Source organism: Nycticebus coucang, chromosome 4 (assembly GCF_027406575.1).
Source record: "Nycticebus coucang isolate mNycCou1 chromosome 4, mNycCou1.pri, whole genome shotgun sequence".
NCBI lineage: Eukaryota > Metazoa > Chordata > Mammalia > Primates > Lorisidae > Nycticebus > Nycticebus coucang.
The window spans coordinates 21,844,020-21,861,730 of NC_069783.1; the positions used below are offsets into that span (position 1 = coordinate 21,844,020).

Genomic DNA, 17,711 nt, shown 5'->3' on the forward strand with positions numbered 1-17,711 from the left:
CAGTTTGGTGCTGCTCTTCCCTCTTCCTGGAGCGCCCAGCCCAGACTCCCGCATGACCTACCACTCAGGCCCTGGACGTGTGCGTTCACCTGCGGTCTGCTCCCGAGCCCGCCCTACCCCCTGCTTCAGTCGCACCACGGTCCCCCACCCTGCTCTATTTTTCTCAAATAAGGAGCACTGATACTGTCTTACATGCTAACCATTTTCACTTGTTTCTTAAATGTATATTTTATGCTTCCACCTTCTACAATATGAGTTCCACGGGGGCAGGAATATTTGTTTTGTTTTGTTCACTTAGTCTCGGTGCCTAGCACATTGCCTGACACTTAGCAGGCACTCAACAAATACTTATTAAATGAAGGAATGAGATTCTCGAGAACCTAAAAATAGTTTGGCCCCCGTCTCCCAGACCTCTTCCTTTTCGCCAACACGTACCTGCCCGTGATCTTCCCCAGAAATACACTGATCTTCTTTTACCCAGTATTTCCCCTTCCTGGTGGCTTCCCATTCCCGATCGATCCATCCTCATGTGTCCCATGGGCTTGGCAGAGGAAATGTACTCACCGCTTTGGCTCTGTGTCAAAATTAAATGGTGACCTTGGCTTACTTTGCTTCCCCACGGAGGTTATTTCTTAATCGTAAAGAGAACACTCTATCCTTGGGAAAAATAATATTTTTGCCACCTTCAGCTTTAAAAATGGCTACTTGATATGGCGCACGTGTGTCTCTGTCAGTGGCAGGATCTGAGAAAGCCCCCTCGCGTCATCGTGGAGAAACTGCTCATGAGATGGAATTAGTTTACAATAACTTATTTATTTACCTGTCCAAATCCTTCACATCACATTAAAGCTTTCCCCTGCTACACAGGACTCTGGAGTGCTAAGAGGAAAAAGGAAAATCAATTGATAATGATATATCCAGTTTAAAAAAATATATTGATTCCCAGGTAATGACAGTTGTGTGTTTCTGCCGTTTCTGCAATAGAGAATGCCATTTCCCGTCGTGAAGATGGCTTTCTCATATATTACATTTAAAAGAGGGAACTAGGAATAGCATAGCCCTGCCTCCCCATGATAGATAGCATCTTTCTACTCTGTATTAAATCTATAATTTTTTTTAAAAAACATTTCTCCGGGGAACCTATTCTTTACCTATTCAAGGTCTTCCTGCCCATTGTCTGAAAGAAGTAATGATTTGTTTTTCTAATTCTAGAGTTTATGTCCTTTTCAGCATTAGATTAAAGACTTACATTTTTTTATTTTTCCCCATTGTCCGCGTTTCTTCATTTGGATTAGATGGAAGACAAAGCCGTTGTTGTTGTTCTGATTCAGTATCAAAGGCTCGGTGGTGGGGATTAGGGCTTTGTGAGTTTGGGGACAGGCATGGATTCCTGGTGTCTGCCATTTGGGTTACTCTGCTACACACTTTGCCCCATTATCTGAGTGTGGGGCAGAGCTTGGGATCACCCTGTGTGAGAGAGTTCAGCATCGGGGAAATCAGGACAGAAGCTAACACCCTTTTAGGGAGAGGATCCTTTAAGATCCTGGGAGTCTAGACCTTTTTGTAAAAAATGATACCCTTTCCCCACCCCAACCCACTCTTTTCCCCTCTCTTTCTAGACTCTCTGGCTTCCTGGTGATGTTCATGCTTTGCTGAGTGTCAGCGGCCATCGAGGATTTAGCATCCTGGGGACGAATCCAGAGCTTGCCAGAGACGGGCGGCGCAAGGTAGGTCTCTGCTCAGCTCACCTAGACGTAAGAAAGCCTCAGACCTGGGGCAGCCGGCTCTCTCCTCTCACACTCATTGCTGAGGGTGGGGAGGAGAATGTAGCTGGCCCCTCACCCTTTGGGTCAGCGAGATTTTTACCACAGGCCTGTGATCTGCTGGTGCCAGGGCTTCACTAAGCCATCGTGGCCTCAGCCATCCTAAAAGTCACCTGAGAGATCTCTCTTCTTCACTGACCTGGGTCTTGGGTTTCCCCCAGGAGGGTAGATCTGAGGGTGGCCAGCAGTGAGGTGATCTTTAGCTCCTCAAACACTGTCATTCTTCTTTCTTCTGCAATTTAATAAATTTAGGTTTTATGATTTGACTTTTTGTTATTAAATTATGTGATTAAATGTCGTGAGAATATTATTTATTCATTGCAGAAAGATTTTAAAAGATAGTAGCTAGAATTATATTTCAATTATTTTAATTCTAGCTACCATAACCCTATTCCCCCAAAGATAACCATTTTAGTGTCTCTCTTTAGACTTTCTCTTACACACTATACAGAGCACACATGCCCCTGGGATCTACTGTGTAGACTGTTGGGGGGCATGCGATTCTGATTCAACAATATGTCAAGGTATATTTTTATGTCAGTAAATAGAAATGGATGTCATCCTTTTTACAGGCTGCATATGTCTATATGAATGTGATAAAATACATGATTTATGTAATATCCTAATGATGGACATTTAGCAAATTCTAAATATTTTACTATTACAGATAACACCACCACAAACTTTTTTTTGCGTCTATAGCCATTTGATTATTTCCTTGGGTGTTAAATGGATAGAAGTCTGGCCTAACATTTCCATTCCAGGCTCTCAAACCAGGTTCAGGCAGCCAGGAAAGTCAGGGGAAATGTGGCCTGCCTTGGAAGGGCAAAATCTTCTGAAAAGAATCTGCGCGATCGCTCCAGCTTCCACCCTACGGGCCAGGAATGTGCTGCAGGCCTGGAGCTGGAATTGGCCATCCTCTTCCATTGAAGGGACAGAGGCTGGTCCTGGGATTCAGGACAGTGGCGGCTGAGCTGGCCCGGTCCAACGTGTCCTTGTGGCACTTGAGCCTTTAGGAGTCCAGGGGCCAAAGCCACATCTGCGCAACATGCAGGGCCTGGTGCTTGGTGAGCATGGACCACAGTGGCCCGGGGACTGCTGTATTCTCAGTACCCATATCTGGTGCCAGTGCCCTCTGACTAGGAGTCTTCTGGTCCCTGTGTGGGGCCAACTATGGCCCGAAGCCCCACTCCCTCCACAGCAGGGCAGAGCATCAGACCAAGGAAGTCCTTGCCTTGTCCAGATTCTCTGCTTCAGAATTAGAGAGGGTGGAGGGAGGAGGGCCTTCTGCTGCCAGAGCCCTGGCACAAAGAGGACAGAGTGGGGCTCTGGTTGTCAGCAGGAAGTGGGAGGAGGCTCCAGGCTGGGCCAGAATCAGCCGCCGAAGTGGGAAAAGCCCCCCCTACACCCCACTGTGCATCCGGCCTGCTGCCACCCAGCAACCAGAGGAGGACAGATGGGTTCCTGACCTAGAGGGCTGGTGGGCAGTTGGCACATGCCTGCTGGCACCACTGACCAGGGACAGCTGTCTTTGTTAGTTATCCCGGACACTGGGGAGTGGTTTTTGTCTGTGTCTGTCGGGTCAGAGAAGGGGAGTTGGAAAACAAGACTGTTAAGCCTTGGTTTGGTGTCTGTAGCATTTCTAGCTCTTAGATGGGCAGAGAAAAGATTCAAAGATGCTCTTCACAGAAGTCAGCTTTCCTTGGATATGTCTTCTAGCCTTAGGCACGTGGCAGGAGGGAACAGAGAGCCCCTAGGGCAATGGGTCTCAGAGTCTCACATGGTGGCCCTCAGTCTGGGGTCTTCTCCTCCCCGCTGCTGGTGCAGAGTGGCACTTGGCTCTTGCTCCCCCACCCCCTGAGAAGCATGTACTTTAGGACAGGATGGACCTTGAAGGTGGTCTCGCCAGGCATGCCTGCTAGGATGAACCCACTGTGGGCCTCAGTCTCTGTCCCTGACCCCCGACTGGTATCCCCAGTATGACTTTGGGTCTGTCTTCCCTACCACTTGGCCGGCTCAGAAGGACAGGGTCCTGTCTGAGCCGCCTGTGTGTTCTGCTCCCTTTCCCCCCCAGCACTTGTCAGTGATCCTGTGGCCCCAGGCACATGCCTCAGGGAACCACCCACATGTGGCCTAGTGCTGGGGTGTGCTCTGCCCTCACGTGAGCCCATCGATTCCCAAGAAGATAAGAAGGTTCCGAGACCCACTGGGGCCTGGTGATCGGTGGCAGAAGCTATCTGCTTACTGTGGAAACTGGGCCAGCTCAACGGGCTCTGTGTAACCTGCTACTGAACCAGCGGGTTCAAGAGCAAAGCAGGAGGGCTGCTCTCTGCTTCTCAGCGGTTTTGATGAAAACCACCCAAGTAACCCAGGAGGAGCTAGCAGCAGTGAAATCTGATCCCTGCACTGTGGCCTGGGGTGGGAAGTTGAGCTGAGGACTCAGTTTGTGCAGAGCCACAGGCTGAGCCAAGAATGGCATTAGCGGGCACCTGGGGCTTGGGAGGTGGTGAAAGGCAGTGCAGATCCAAATTAGCGCTGGAGCCACCCTGTGCCGCGTCCCCTGCCTCTCTCCTCGGGACTATCTCAGTACTGCCTATCCAGACCATTTGTCCCACTGCCCTCAGCAGACAAGCCCTGCACGCCCCAGGCACTCTTGAGGATGGTGCAAATGTCATTGCTAATAGGACTGGGAGCTGTTCAGCTAAAGCCCACCTGTGCTGTGCCCGGGGCTCCCGTGGCTACCGCAGCTGCATTCCTGGTAGATCCTGCAGAAAGTGTGGTAGATTCCTAGCCACACTTTCCTGTCCTCTGCTGCCTTCCCTCTGGCGCTAGGACAGCCTTGCTTCCTGGAGCTGTCCCGTCCCCCTTCCCTCCTCTGCTTCCTTCTCCATTCCTTTTTGGCCTCCATGGTATCTTCCCCAAGGATGGACCTGAGGGCAGACATCCCAGTGCTTCTAGCCAACATGGACACTTTGGCCTCTGACTGCTGCTGCCCTTCCCGGCCCAGACTATAGACCTCCACAACCCTTTCCCCAGTGGGCACTGGGATGCTCAAACCCCTGAGAAGGCCACAAGGCCACGCCGGTTGTCTATGGCTCAGGTCCCTCAGCAGAGCCTTAGCCAAGCTCTCCACCCTGCCCAGGTGTCAGCAGGGACCACTGGCCTGCTCCCTGCCCAGGTATTTCATAGCTTTACACTGGCAGGACCTCAAGACCTCCAGCCTGCCCAAGCACCTCAGGATCAGCACGTGGCCTCCCTGCCAACACCCAGCTTTCCTGGAGAATTGGCCTCACCCTTACTCTTGCCGTGTGGGCTCTGGTCCCCCAGCCGTCTGTTGCCTCCCACCAGTAAGAGAGGGTTTGTGCAGCAGGGTTTCCTCAGCTCCCTGGCTCCAGCCATCCCTATACCCCTTCTCAGCTGTCCCCAGGCTTGACTACCAGATGGCACCTCTGTCATAAGGTCCAGACCCTTCTCCTGAGGCCCATGTCCGTCAGTTACTTGCCTGTCCAATTCGCAGCTGGGACTGCAAGTGAGCAGTGTGGTGTCAGGACCTGGGATTGGAGGCTGCCCTACAGTGATGTGACCACATTGAGGATTTTGTGGCAATTAAGGTTGGTCCTGTCACTTGTGACTCCTTTGCCGGGACCCTTGGGAGAAGGATCTCTCGTTTCAGCACAGACATATTCTTCTCCAAGCCATTGTCACTGTGGGCATAGACCCACAAATTGTGTTGTAATAGATCAGCTTCCTGTTTGCCTCTTTCGAGCAAACACTACCTCTAAACACTGTCTCTCAACCCTGCTGCATATTAAGATCACCTAGGGGGAGTTTTGAAATCCTCACACCCAGGCTATATACCATATCAATTAGATCAAAGTCTCTGGGAGGTGGGCCCAGGATTAGTATTTTTATAAAGCTCCCCAGACGATTCCAATGGGCAGCTAAGGCCAAAAATATGGCTAAGCCTGGAGGCAAATTTGTGGCCCACCTGTAGCCCATGAATGGAACTTTCTAAATATGATTTCATATAGGCAACATTCCCTGCCTCATTTCCTGCGCCTACACTTGTTATGCTCTCTCCCACTTTTGATTTATGATGTCTTAATGTATCCTTTTAGGCCCCCTGCAATCCTTTCTAGAACTCAGCGAGGTGAAAACAAACAGAACAGAAGCTTCCTGCTTTTCTCAGGCTGGGACCTGGGCACAGCTCCCTCCCCGACCTGGCTTCCCAGACAGAGAGAGAGAGGGCTAGAGCCTCCCCTTCCCCAGCACAAGCTGGGGCAGTGGCCTCGTTCTGGTGATCCCACCATGGGGAATTGTAGCCGGTTCTGCCAAGAGCCCTCCAGGGCCCCATAGGAGATGCTTGCTGGGTTCACAGCATCTGCAGTACTGAGTCAGGTCTAGGGGGAGGCCAGGGATGGCTGGGGATGGCTGCCAGAGCATCACCCGGCCCAGGATAGAGGCCAGCTGGAACCCCCACCCCCACCCTGCCCTTGGTCCCCTCCACTCAGCCCCACCAGGCAGCAAGGGAGATGGGCAAAAGGCAGGTGATGCCCAGGGGCAGGACTGGGAATCTTTCCACAGTCCTGGAAGCCGAGGGGCTGGGAACAAACAGCATGCCCAGGGGAGGCTCTGAGCTAACGGCAGGTGGAGTGGAGGGGCACACAGCAGTCCAGTCTAGCTGCAGAACCTTATGTGGCACCTCGGCTAGAAATAGCTTCCCTGCAAACCTCAGAGTTTTATTTTTGTGGCAAAATTTGATTTTCCAAGCAGCCAGTCTCCTTGCTTGCCTTGCACCTGCCTCTGTGACCAAGGCTGCCGGGAACAGTTGTGAGTCTGTGTCCTCCATGGGGCTGACACCCAGCCTGCACTCTGGGAGCTTTGCCGTGTCCTTGAGAGTTCAGACAGAGGACCAACTCTTTCTAATTTGCACAAAAATACAGAATGAGATTAATAGTGGCCCTGCCAGCATCCTGCTCAGGGAAAGCTGCATGCATGCATGTGTGGAGTGATCAAGCTCTGAAATTTGTGGACCCTTATTGGCGATCTTACAAAACTTCTAAGATTTTGTCTTCTAATCATACATTTCTCTCCCTCCCCTCCCCCTTCTCTCTCTTACAACAGGACAGATAGTACCAGGAGTACTGGCTTATAGGATGAATACCCAGCACATGGTGAAACAAAAGGGTGTTTCAACACTTATCACTCATTCATTCTTCATTCATTCATTCAACGCGTGTTGGTAGCCACACTCTATATTGTTCTTATTGGGATTCAGAGGGGTCAGACCAAAGCCCTGTCCTCGAGGAACTCTCAGTCCAATGGGGAGACCAGCAAATAAATATATTCTTTTTTGATAAATGTGATCAATTCTTATGTGATAAATATGTGATAAGTGCAAAAAGAAGAATTTATGAAGAATACTATAGAAAAACCACTCATTTGCTCGACTGGTATTTTCTAAGCACTTATTATAATGCTGGGCATTGTTCTAGGCACAGGGCACCAGGGATGTCACAGTGACCATGAGAGACAAAGTCCCCTGACCCAGAGCATACATTTGAGGGGCCGGTCAAAACCCCAGGCTTTAAAAAAGAGGTTACGTTAAGTCCATACGAATGTATGTGTGTGCAGGGAACATTCCAGTCAACGGGAACAGCTCATGCAGAGGCCTAAAGACATAAGCGGACCAGAGAGATCAGAGCGAAAGTGCTAAGGGAGACCTAAGAATTGGGAGATGTGGCTGGAAAGATAGTCAGGTCTCAGCAGTGATGTGCCTTGAAGGCCATGCCCAGCTTGCTGATACTGGGGACATAGCAGACAGCTCACGGAGCACTGACCTGAGCCATGCTCACAGCTACCGTGCACTCCCTGACCCCAAAACAGAAATTCCTTGGCAACCACCATCCTAACCCCAACTTGTTAGAACATCCATGGCTCAAGTGGTATGACTGATAGTATGTTACCTTCTCCTGTGACCCACGTGCTTTGAGTTTGCAAAGTGTTTTCACATAGTTCCCTCTCCTGAGTCATGAGGGAGGACTCTAGGAGGTAGACAGAGAGGGATTATTGTGGCCAAGTATTGTACCAAGGAGCAAATCAAGGCCCAGAGAGGGCCATTGTCTTCCTAAAGTCACACAGCCAAGCAAAGCAGAGAAGAAACCTGTCTCCTGGTTGCTAATCCAGAGGCCCCTCTCACCCCCATGTCAACTGCTCCTTTTTATGTTGAAGCCTGAACATAATCACGTGCTGCCTGGCTTCCAGTAGCTTTAGTTGAGCACATACTATGTGTCAAGCCCAGCACCGAATGTCCATCCGCTGGGCTTCAGTGTGATCCCAACTCCCAACCAGGAAGAAAACAGAAAGGGTCATATCTGAGCTGTACTCTTCCTACCCACCAAGATCCAAGAAGCCTAAGGACCATGAGTCAGCCAGACCCAGGCCTCACCCTCCTTAGCCAAGTGGACTGGGGCTCAGAATTACATCACTGGCTGGAGGCCACTACATTGGCTCTGGAGTCCTCTCATCTTGGTCACTCGGAGGCTCGTTAATGACAGCTGCCAGTACGCGTTTGAGAGAGTGAGGAGATTTAAGCCTCATCCACAGAGCTGGCGCCCGCCCATGTAAGGCAGCCGCAGCCTAGCAATCCTCACAGCCACTCTTTGATTTGTAGCAACTCATTTAGATAAAAGCATCTGGTTCGTAAGGTAGTGACAACAAAAAAAATCATTAAAAGCACATTTCTGCTTTTACAAAGTAACCTAGTAACAGCACAGGAGGTAACAATTAACCTGCCCTCTCTTCTCCAAGCTCACAGGCAGGTGCTGAAAGTGGAGTGGGAGTCGGAAAACAGACAGATTTCCTTCCAGGTCCCTCCTGAGTTCAGTGCTCGGGGTGTACACCAGGCAGCCCACGACCAGCCAGGGAGCCTTGCCCTCCCATTAGCACCAAGAGGAGGTGTCCTTTCTCTGCACTTCAGACTAAACAGTACAATTATTTATTTAGTGCCAGTCTGAGGCTTTCTAAAGTGCATTCAGAGTGCTCTACCATCCCACCCAGGTATGTCCTGAGCTGCAGGTACTGACTTGGAGGATCAGATTAAGGAAATCTGACCCACTGCTGGTGGTCCCTGTATGCACTCTGCTCCCATCCAGACTTGTGTGCGGCCTGACTCCCGTTGCTGCGGGTTTGTTTCCCACCCTCGAGTCTCCTGGGACAGCCTCTCCCATCTCTGCCTTCTGGCAAAATGTTCCCAGGCCGCACATGACCTCAGTGTAGGAATTCTCTCTCCTCCGAGGCCATGACATTGTTTCTCTCCCCAGCACCCATTTAGAACTTGCTGCCTCATGGTCCAGGGGGGTCCTTTCACTGTCCAGTGTGAGCAAGGCTCACCCCTAAAGCCATGAGGTCTCTGGGGACAGGAGAAGAGCTGAGCACATACACACATTGAAAAGGAACTGATAATGGGAAAAGTCAGTGCTGCAGCTTCTGGCTGTGCTCCTGGGCCCCTCAGCTTCCCGCCCCCCATCACAGGACACTCCTGGGTGACTGCAGGGAGTTCCTCAAGGGCAGGAACCGTGTCTCAGTCACTGGGTTCCTTCACAACAGCCAGCAAGGAAAAGCCTCTCTGATGTTTCCAGGATGCATGAATGATCAGAAGGGACCCCTTTAGCCTGTCTAACCTGTGTGTGCCAGGGGCCAGCCACACCCATCAGAGCCACTCACATGTGCCCATGTAGAGCAGAGAGTGATGCACTGACCCTGTCCTCCCAAGGCCACCACCCCCAGGATACCACACGCCCAGCCCAGAGCTCCCCTTCCCACTGTCCCTAGCACAGTCCCTGTGGAAGACAGGCCTCCTAGACCTCACCAGAACCCAGAGTCTCAATATGCTCATGTCACATTCCAGCCATGTTTAGAAAGCTGCACTCCATGTTCACAAGGTCACCCACCTTCCTTCCTTCATTCACTCACTCAGGCAGTGTTTCTAGTGAGCAGAAGAGGGTGGCTGTCACAAGCATAGTTGCTGGAGCCAGACTGCCCAGTTCCTAACCCCTGCGAGACTTCCCATGTGGTGCTTAACCTCCCCCTGCCTCTGTTTCTTCATTTGCAAGACAGCAATTATAATAAAGCTTACCTCAGATGAGGGTGGGTGTAAGGCTTAGATGAGCTAACATGGTGAGGCGCCTGGATTAGCACATGAAACATACTGCCCAGGGTTTGCTATTACCATTCTGAAGGGCCAGGGTCCCAGCTCAGTTGTGGACTTAATTCATGCCCTCTTCAGGATCAGATGTACTTTCAAAGAAGGTGCTAGTGTGCCCCCCCTCCCCACGTGTCAGCCATCCTTCAGCCTTCACTTCTGGGGGGCTTGTTTGCCCAGGGAGGTGGCCCTCCCCAGCCCACAGGGATTCCAGACAGCCACTGGGCAGCCCCCTGTTCTTCAGGGACCACAGCAGAAGGTCCTGGTAGGGAATCTCAAGCACATATCACAACCCCTGCAGAGGACCTGGACTGCTCAGCACACGGTGTAATCCAGCAGCCCAAATCCAGATGGTCACCAGTAACCATCAGATACCCCAGGGCTGTGCCACCTGGGGCTTCCACAGAGTGGCTTCGAGACCTGGAAGCATTCCCTTGCCCCTCTTTGGATCCCATTTTCTTCTATCTCATGAGGGCTTGGACCCATGATTAGTCAGTCAGGCTCCATCCCTAGAAATGACCCTCTGGATATGGCCATGTGAGGGCTTCTGGGACCCCACTACAATTAGCACTGTGGCCTCAGAAGTTATGTCAGCCTGTCCTGGGGGCATCTGTCATTAGCAATTATGAAGTCATTATCTGGTAAATAATTCATAACCCGAGAGATGGGATAAGCTGCCAATAAACAATAATCCATTTAGAATGAGGCTTGGTGAGGCCGAGGGCAGCCACAGTGATGCAGTTCCCTGCTGCAGGCCAGCTCCCTCCGCACCTCCAGTGTCCACGGGGCCTGCCTCTGGAGCCCTGCTCAGGCCATGCCTTCCCTCAAAAGCCCTCCCCACCACCCCTGACCCAAGGCATAACTCCCTGAGTGCAGGCAGAATTTAGTCTCTGCATGTTGAATGCTGACTGAGGGCCAAGGGCTGTGTCAGCAATTCGCAAGCATCTCCTGGGATCCTCCTGGCAACCTTAGGGAGGTAGATACTGCTGGCACCCCTACTACACAGCAGTGAACTGAGGTTTGGAGGCTAAACACCGTATCTGAGGCCACTGAACCAGAAAGCCTAGGTCCAGAGTCCAGGTCTGTGACATGAGAGCTCTCACTCTTAGCCGGGGTGTCCCACTCCCTCCTACCACAACTGGAACCTCTTGACACTTGTGTGGCCATTGTTTCTCCAGCAAGACTGGGAGTTGTGGGGGCCTTTGGTCCCCTAGTCTCCCTCACTGAGGATTTGCCCCAGGGGATGCTCCCTAGAGGCTGCAAGGTAGGCCAGCTAGCTCATGGTACTGTTAGGCTAATGGTGTTTGGAGGCCAAACCAAGGCCATGGAGAAGGAAGCAAGAGAGGATGTCTTCAGGACACTCTGCTTGAATTTCCATCTTATAATATGCCTGTTGTGTGTCTTAGCAGGGGAGATGTTGCAGCACCTGGCGTGGGCCCTGAGAGAGCTCTGTCCTGGGAGAGGGGCTCTGCAGCTGGTCCTTAAGGCTGGGTTAGCTCTGCCTAGAGCTCCTCCTCTCCTGCCCTGCCAGCAAGGCCAGCAGCCCACCCTGTATCTGCAGGACCATTTCAAAGATCTGCCCAGAGGCCCCCAGCTGGGAGAGACCCTGAGGGTCTCCCCCTCCTGCTGCTGAGAGGCTCTCTTCTTGAGGCAGAGGCACCGTAGACAGCAGCAGCAGCCACAAGGCACCCAGCCTCCCAAGGCCTGGAGTCAGGAAAGGGCCCAGTGATGTTTATCAGGCAGCCAGAGCTGCCCTGAGCTCAGAGCTTCAAGGAATAGGGTGGAATTGCTAGACGTTGGTCCCTGTAATGTAACACATCTGGAATGTTGCAGAAGCCTCTGTGGTCGGGCCCCAGGGTAGAGGAAGCCACAGTGGCTCCTGCACAAGGTCATTTCTCAATAACTGCGGTAACCAGCCCAAGGAGAGGCCCTGTTTGGCCTTTTAACCTCTCTGCCTGCGGCCAGTGGTGTGGCCAGAACTGGCAGACACATAGCTATAGAATGGGTCACTCACTGCTTTCTAGAACAGCTTGGAATGGCCAGAACCCTCCCATCTCCTGTGAGCAGGATTGTCTCACAGAGGCGCTGGTCCTGGACTGTTTCTCAGACTTTCATGACGAGCCCTTGGCTTCTAGGACTGGGAGAAGATTCCACTCCTGGGCATCTCTCACCTTTTGCTGGCAGTCTCCATCTGCCACTCGGCATGGGGCTGAGTGGTGTGGACCAGCAGAGCAGAGCAGAGGGGCTGGGGCAGCCGCTGCCTGGGCCAGGTGATGCTCAGGCCATCCCCAATGTCCTCTCAGATGCTGTTAACCCAGCAAGCCTCTCCTGTGCGGCCCTGGAAGGCTCTTGGCAGAACTGGCTGCTATTCCCCATGGTGCAATCACCAGAACAAGGCCTGTGGCTGGGGAAGGGGAGGCTGCATCTCTCTCTCTCTCTCTCTCTCTCTCTCTCTCTCTCTCTCTCTCTCTCTCTCTCTCTCTCTCTCTCTCTCTTTCTCTCTCTCCCCCCAGACCAGGGCAGGAGCTGTGCCCAGGTCCCAGCCTGAGAAAAGCAGGAAGCTTCTGTTCTGTTTGTTTTCACCTTGCTGAGTTCCAGAAAGGATTGCAGGGGACCTAAAAGGATACATTGAGCCATCATAAATCAAAAGCTGGAGAGAGCGTAACAAGTGTAGGCACAGGAAATGGAGCAGAGAATGTCGCCTACATGAAACCACATCTAGGAAGTCCCATCTGGGGGCTACAGGTAGGCCACAAATTTGCCTCCAGCCTTGGCAGGGCTTCTGTCCTTAGCTGCTCATTGGAATCACTGGTGGCTTAATGTGAAACTGTCTACCTCTTGCTTGCCCCAAGAAGAGAGGGCTGCATCCCAGAATCCATGTCGAATTCTTGTTCCCTGGGCTGCTGCTACTTCCTCTCTGCCTGTCCTTCCATCAGGACAGGACTCTGCAAACCCTGATTGTGAATAGATTGACAGAAAACACAAGGACTATTTTAGATAGGATGGAGGGTAGTTTTTAGCCCCATCGGTAAAAGGCATAAGAGAAACCAGATTGTGTCATAAGGCAGAGAGCATGGCATCTCTGTGGGCTCTAACAGTCTTCTGACAGCCCTAAGAAAGGATGGTCTGTGATACATGTGTTCACGTGTGACGTCTGCTGTTCTCAGAGAGGAGGGGTAAGCGAGATGCTGGAGGTGGGGGCACGGCCTGGCTTGGTGCTGGGAGGACCCTCTGGGCTGGTGAGTCCTTCTCTTTTACAGTGAGCCCTGGGGATAGATCATCCCTGACACTAAAGCCTCTTTCCAGAGGTCTCCAGGGAAAGAAATTCCATCAGCTCCTAGAGCCCCTGTTTTGGTGACTCCTAAAGACTTTTCTTCTATCTGACCTAAATCTCCCTGGCTGCAATTTAAGCCCATTTTCCCTTGTTTTGTTATGAGTGGAAATGGAGAACAGCTCGTCCCAGCTGCCTCCCAAAGCAGGGTGAGTCAGAAGTGCTTGCATACCTCCTGCCATGCTGAAGCACTCTCAGAAACCTGCCCTGTTGAAGCCATCCTCGTGAAAGCCCCCAGAGAACAGCTTCACATGAATGCCTGCAACCAGGACCCATTCCCGGGGGGCTATGGTGGTGGCAGGGCCCCTCCTGTGAGCACAACACTGAGGTGGCCCCTGCAGGGGGTGGGGAAATGGGCATGTGAACGAATCAGCACCACACAGTGAAGAGTGCAAGCCTGGGGTCTGGCCAGGCCCCTGCCGGGCTTCCTGGGCAGGGGTGCCCACATCGAGTCTTAAAGGTGGGGAGGAGTCAGCCTGTGAAAAGAGAAGGGCCTTTCAGGCAGGTACCAGAAGACATCTAGACCCTCTAGGTCCCACTTTTGGGTTTGTAGACAGTCCTATTTATTATCCTCCCCTTAATTGAATGCCCACATGGATTTTTCCCCGCCTGCCTCAGCTGATGGTGAACCAGGAGTTCACTGACATTAGTGAGTGTGAGTTGAGGGGCACCTCCACCCGCATGAAGGAGTATGCAGGTACGTGCTGTCTCAGGAGGATTCTGCTGGCCTCTTGATCTCCTGGACCACAAGGTTTCTGCCTTTTTACTTCTGGTAACAAATAATCCCCACTTGTTTCTGCTAAAGATTATCTATTTTGTAGGCCATTGAAGCCAGTGCCTGGAAGAGTTGGCTTGGTGGTTAAAAAAAAAAATCTGATTGGAAAGCAGCAGGTCACAGCAGCTAAGTTACTGAGTTTAAAAAGCAGTGACACTGAGTGGCCCTGACAACACTTAGACAGTACACAGCAAGTGTAAGAGGAGAATTTTTATTTTTATTTTTATTTTTCCTAGGCCATTGGAATTAAAACTTTCCTATTTTGTAGGATAAGTGGAGAGAAACCGAATCCCTTTTTCCTAAGCACTTATCTAGCTGCAGTACTGAGATGTGAGCAAAGTAATGTGGCTTTTTTTTTCATTGCTTAGTCAAAAGTCCCCTTCAACTACTTGGCTCCAATACAATGGGGGAAAAAAAGGAAAGAAAGAAAGAAACCACTGGTATTGATTGTATTTAAATAATGGAATTGCCATTAATATCTTCCATAAAAGATGATTGATTCTGACTTGGATTTATGGAAAGTTGGGGCTCGTAAAAGTAAACAGAGTGGCAGCCGTTCAATATTAATGTGGATTCGTGCAGCCCCCTCCTCTGGCTGGTTAAATGGATGGGCTCCCAGCCGGAGGCCCCCATGCCAGCAGCTGGGTCCCAGGGTCTATGGAGGGTAGGAGAGCAGCCCTGGGCCCAGGTCACTTGCCAGCTGCACTAGTCCAGAAGAACTGCCCTCCTTCACTTTAGATTCTAGTGTGAAATTCATGGCTCCAGCCCCTGGGGACACCAGCAGCTTCCTCCTCCGCTCTGTAGAAGCCCATTGCCCTTCAAAGGACAGAGGACCCCGAGTGGCCTAGAGAAGCCCTCTGGTGAGGATCTCCAAGCCTTGCCACAGGTGGGTGGGCATGTGAGTGATGGCAGCACCTGAGCTCTGTTGTCCTTATACCTGAGAGCTCAGATGCACTGGCCTTCAGTGCCAGGGCAGGGACCTTTATTGTGGCCTGGTGGCTCAGGAGACGTTTCTCCAGTGACTCCTGTCTCCTGCTTGGGAAAAGGCAGAGGGGAGACTGAGGCCTGCCAGCAAAGGCCTCCGGAGATGGGGGAGGCTGGGGGATGTCAGCTGAGTCCCAGCTCTGCTAGCTGCCGCCTGGCTGGGCCGCTGCTCTGCTGCTGCTCTCCTGACTCTTAGGAGCTGCCACGTTCATCCCAATCTCGGGGCTAGAACCCATGTCATGCTCTTCTAGTGCCCCAGGCCCATCCCCAGGGCTCTGTGCAACATGTCCACCTGCCGCTCCACCAGGCTGCCCTCTGGAGCCTTAAGACCTCACACAAGTCTGCCTTCCTCAGGCCCACTTCTCTTCCATGCCCCACCTCTGGGAACAGCAGCACCCTCTACCAGATCCGAGGGAGAAGCAGGACATGCCTCTCCACCTCATACTGAAGGCTCTCCCCTCTGTCCCTAGGCAAGCGTGCCCCCATCCTCTCTCGCTGCCCCATTGCTCCTGCTTCTGTCAGCAGATCCTCACCCATTCTAACTGAATGGCCGCAGGCACTGTGGGCTGCCTGCCTCTGCCTTCCCCCTTCCAGTTCATCCTGCACTGGCCCCCAAGGAATCTTGAGCATGCAGATCACACTGCCAGTCCTCCCCAGCCCCCATCGGCCTAAGTTGAGATGCCTGGGTCCCATGACCAGTCTGATACCATGCCTCTTCTATGCTGTGTCCTCCGCCTAGATGGTCATGCTCACAGTCCTCCCCGGACTTGTCCTCCTCCTTGTCTCCCTTGCCATGCCTTCCACCTGCTAGTGCAGAAGAGGAAGTGTACCTCTGAGGACCTCCTGTGTCAGACACGTTCGGGGCTGCCAGCCTTCTCGCCCCACCTTCTGAAAATGTCTGCAGTCACTCAGGACCCCTGCGGTGTGCCCCACCCCTCCAGCCTCAGCTTCCTGGGCTAAGGTCGGATGCCTGACTTCCGTCGGCCAGCAACATAGGACTGATCAGTCTTGACTTTGAGAAAGTGGCTGGAGCCTTGGATTTCTCTCCTTTGGAATGGGAACTGAGAGAACCGAGAGCTCCATTTGGGGCTGGGCCCTTCAGGCAGATGGTAATGCAAATGCAAGACAAGAGCGTTTATTCTGGGCTCCATGTGTGACAAGGTGGAGTCTCGGGGCTGACTGGGAAGGAAGGAAACAGGGAGATGATGTCCCAACAGAAGGGGTTTGTTGGGCGAGAGAGACAGCTCATTGTGGCTGCCCATCTGCTGGGTCCCTTGGAAGCCTTCCACGGCTTTACAACATCCTTCCCTTTAACCTGGGCTGGCCTGGATGGGTGCTCTCTAGTGAAACCAAACGAACCCCAACTAAAATGACTTGTGAGCACCTTGCACTAATCTGAAGTTCAGTGTGACATTTCAAGGTCACAGGGCAAGCAAGTGATAGAACCAAGGCACAGACCAGTTGTTGTCACATGAAGCCACCACTCCTGCCCCAGGGCTTGCATCTCATCCCGTCCTTTCCCACTGGGCACCCTGAGCCTCTTGAAGGCAGAGGCTGTACCCCATTGCCCCCACAAGCTGTGGTTCAGTGTAAGTATTCAAATGTCTAATGGATGGATTTAATTTCTGTGCAGCCTGCAGAAAAATAAAACATTGGCTTCTGAGGCCGAGAGCCAGAATTCAAGTCCTGCCTCTCGTTGCCGTCGTGTAACCTTGGGTGAACCACTCACGTCTCTCCTTCATCTGCAACCAGGACATAACGGGCAGTGGATGAGGCCATACCCAAGCTTCTCTCCTGCTGTAAAATCTCGCAGATGCTCTGGCATCTTGGCCCTGCCTCACGCACAGGAGTGACGTCAGGCAGGGCACTCCACAAGCTTGGCCCGCTGAGTGTTCGCCCCAGCCTGTTCTTGCAAATAGCGTTGCCCTTTCCTGTTAGCAAGGCTCCCAGGGGGCCTCAGGGGTTTCTCCTGCTCTGCTTGCTGTTTAAGATGGATTTGTGCCATGGCCAAGCAGGGCCACAATTTTCATATACCCCCAATGGCAGCTTTATCTAATGAGGATGAGATGCTTACACATATTTTCATTTTTTAAAAATCAGCTATTAATTTGTCAGAATTATTCATATTTTACTGATGATATTTTCCATGTATCTAATCAGGGAGCTCATGAATAGAAATGAAACTATTTAAATACAGAGATGGTGTACATTGTAAGATCTTGTTTTCTCAGGCTGTTTCATAATGCAGTGAATACATTTATTTCTTCTAAAAACAGGTTTTGCAACCATCAAAAAACATTTTTTTAATCTTTGATTAAATATGACTCTATTCGAATATGCTAAATTGCTGTGAGTGGGCTGTGTGTGTGTGTGTGCACGTGTGGGTCTGTCTGTGTGGTCACTTAGAGCATGTGGGCTGTTTTCTGGCCTTCTCCATAGGGACAGGGGACTGGGATTTTTAGTGAGAAAACTGGAAAACACATTTTGGGGCCCGATCTTTAGGATGAAGAGATGACAAAGTCAAAGTACAAATTGAAATTGGGCTGAATAATATTTGAGATAATTATTTGTACCATGCTCAGAATTCCAGCAGCA

At 51.6% G+C, this 17,711-nt stretch overlaps 1 protein-coding gene across 3 annotated transcripts in view; it reads left to right on the forward strand.

The window, feature by feature from the left end:
- KLHL29 (kelch like family member 29) overlaps positions 1-17,711 on the forward strand; it is a 293,462-nt gene that overhangs the window by 80,066 nt on the left and 195,685 nt on the right. For 2 of the 3 annotated variants that reach the window (XR_008379651.1, XR_008379652.1), the window contains exon 1: positions 1,634-1,727. The gene's annotated coding sequence lies outside the window, so the exon portion shown is untranslated. Of the gene's footprint in view, positions 1-1,619; positions 1,728-17,711 lie in introns of those variants that run through there. The other variant, XM_053589187.1, reaches the window with a different exon arrangement.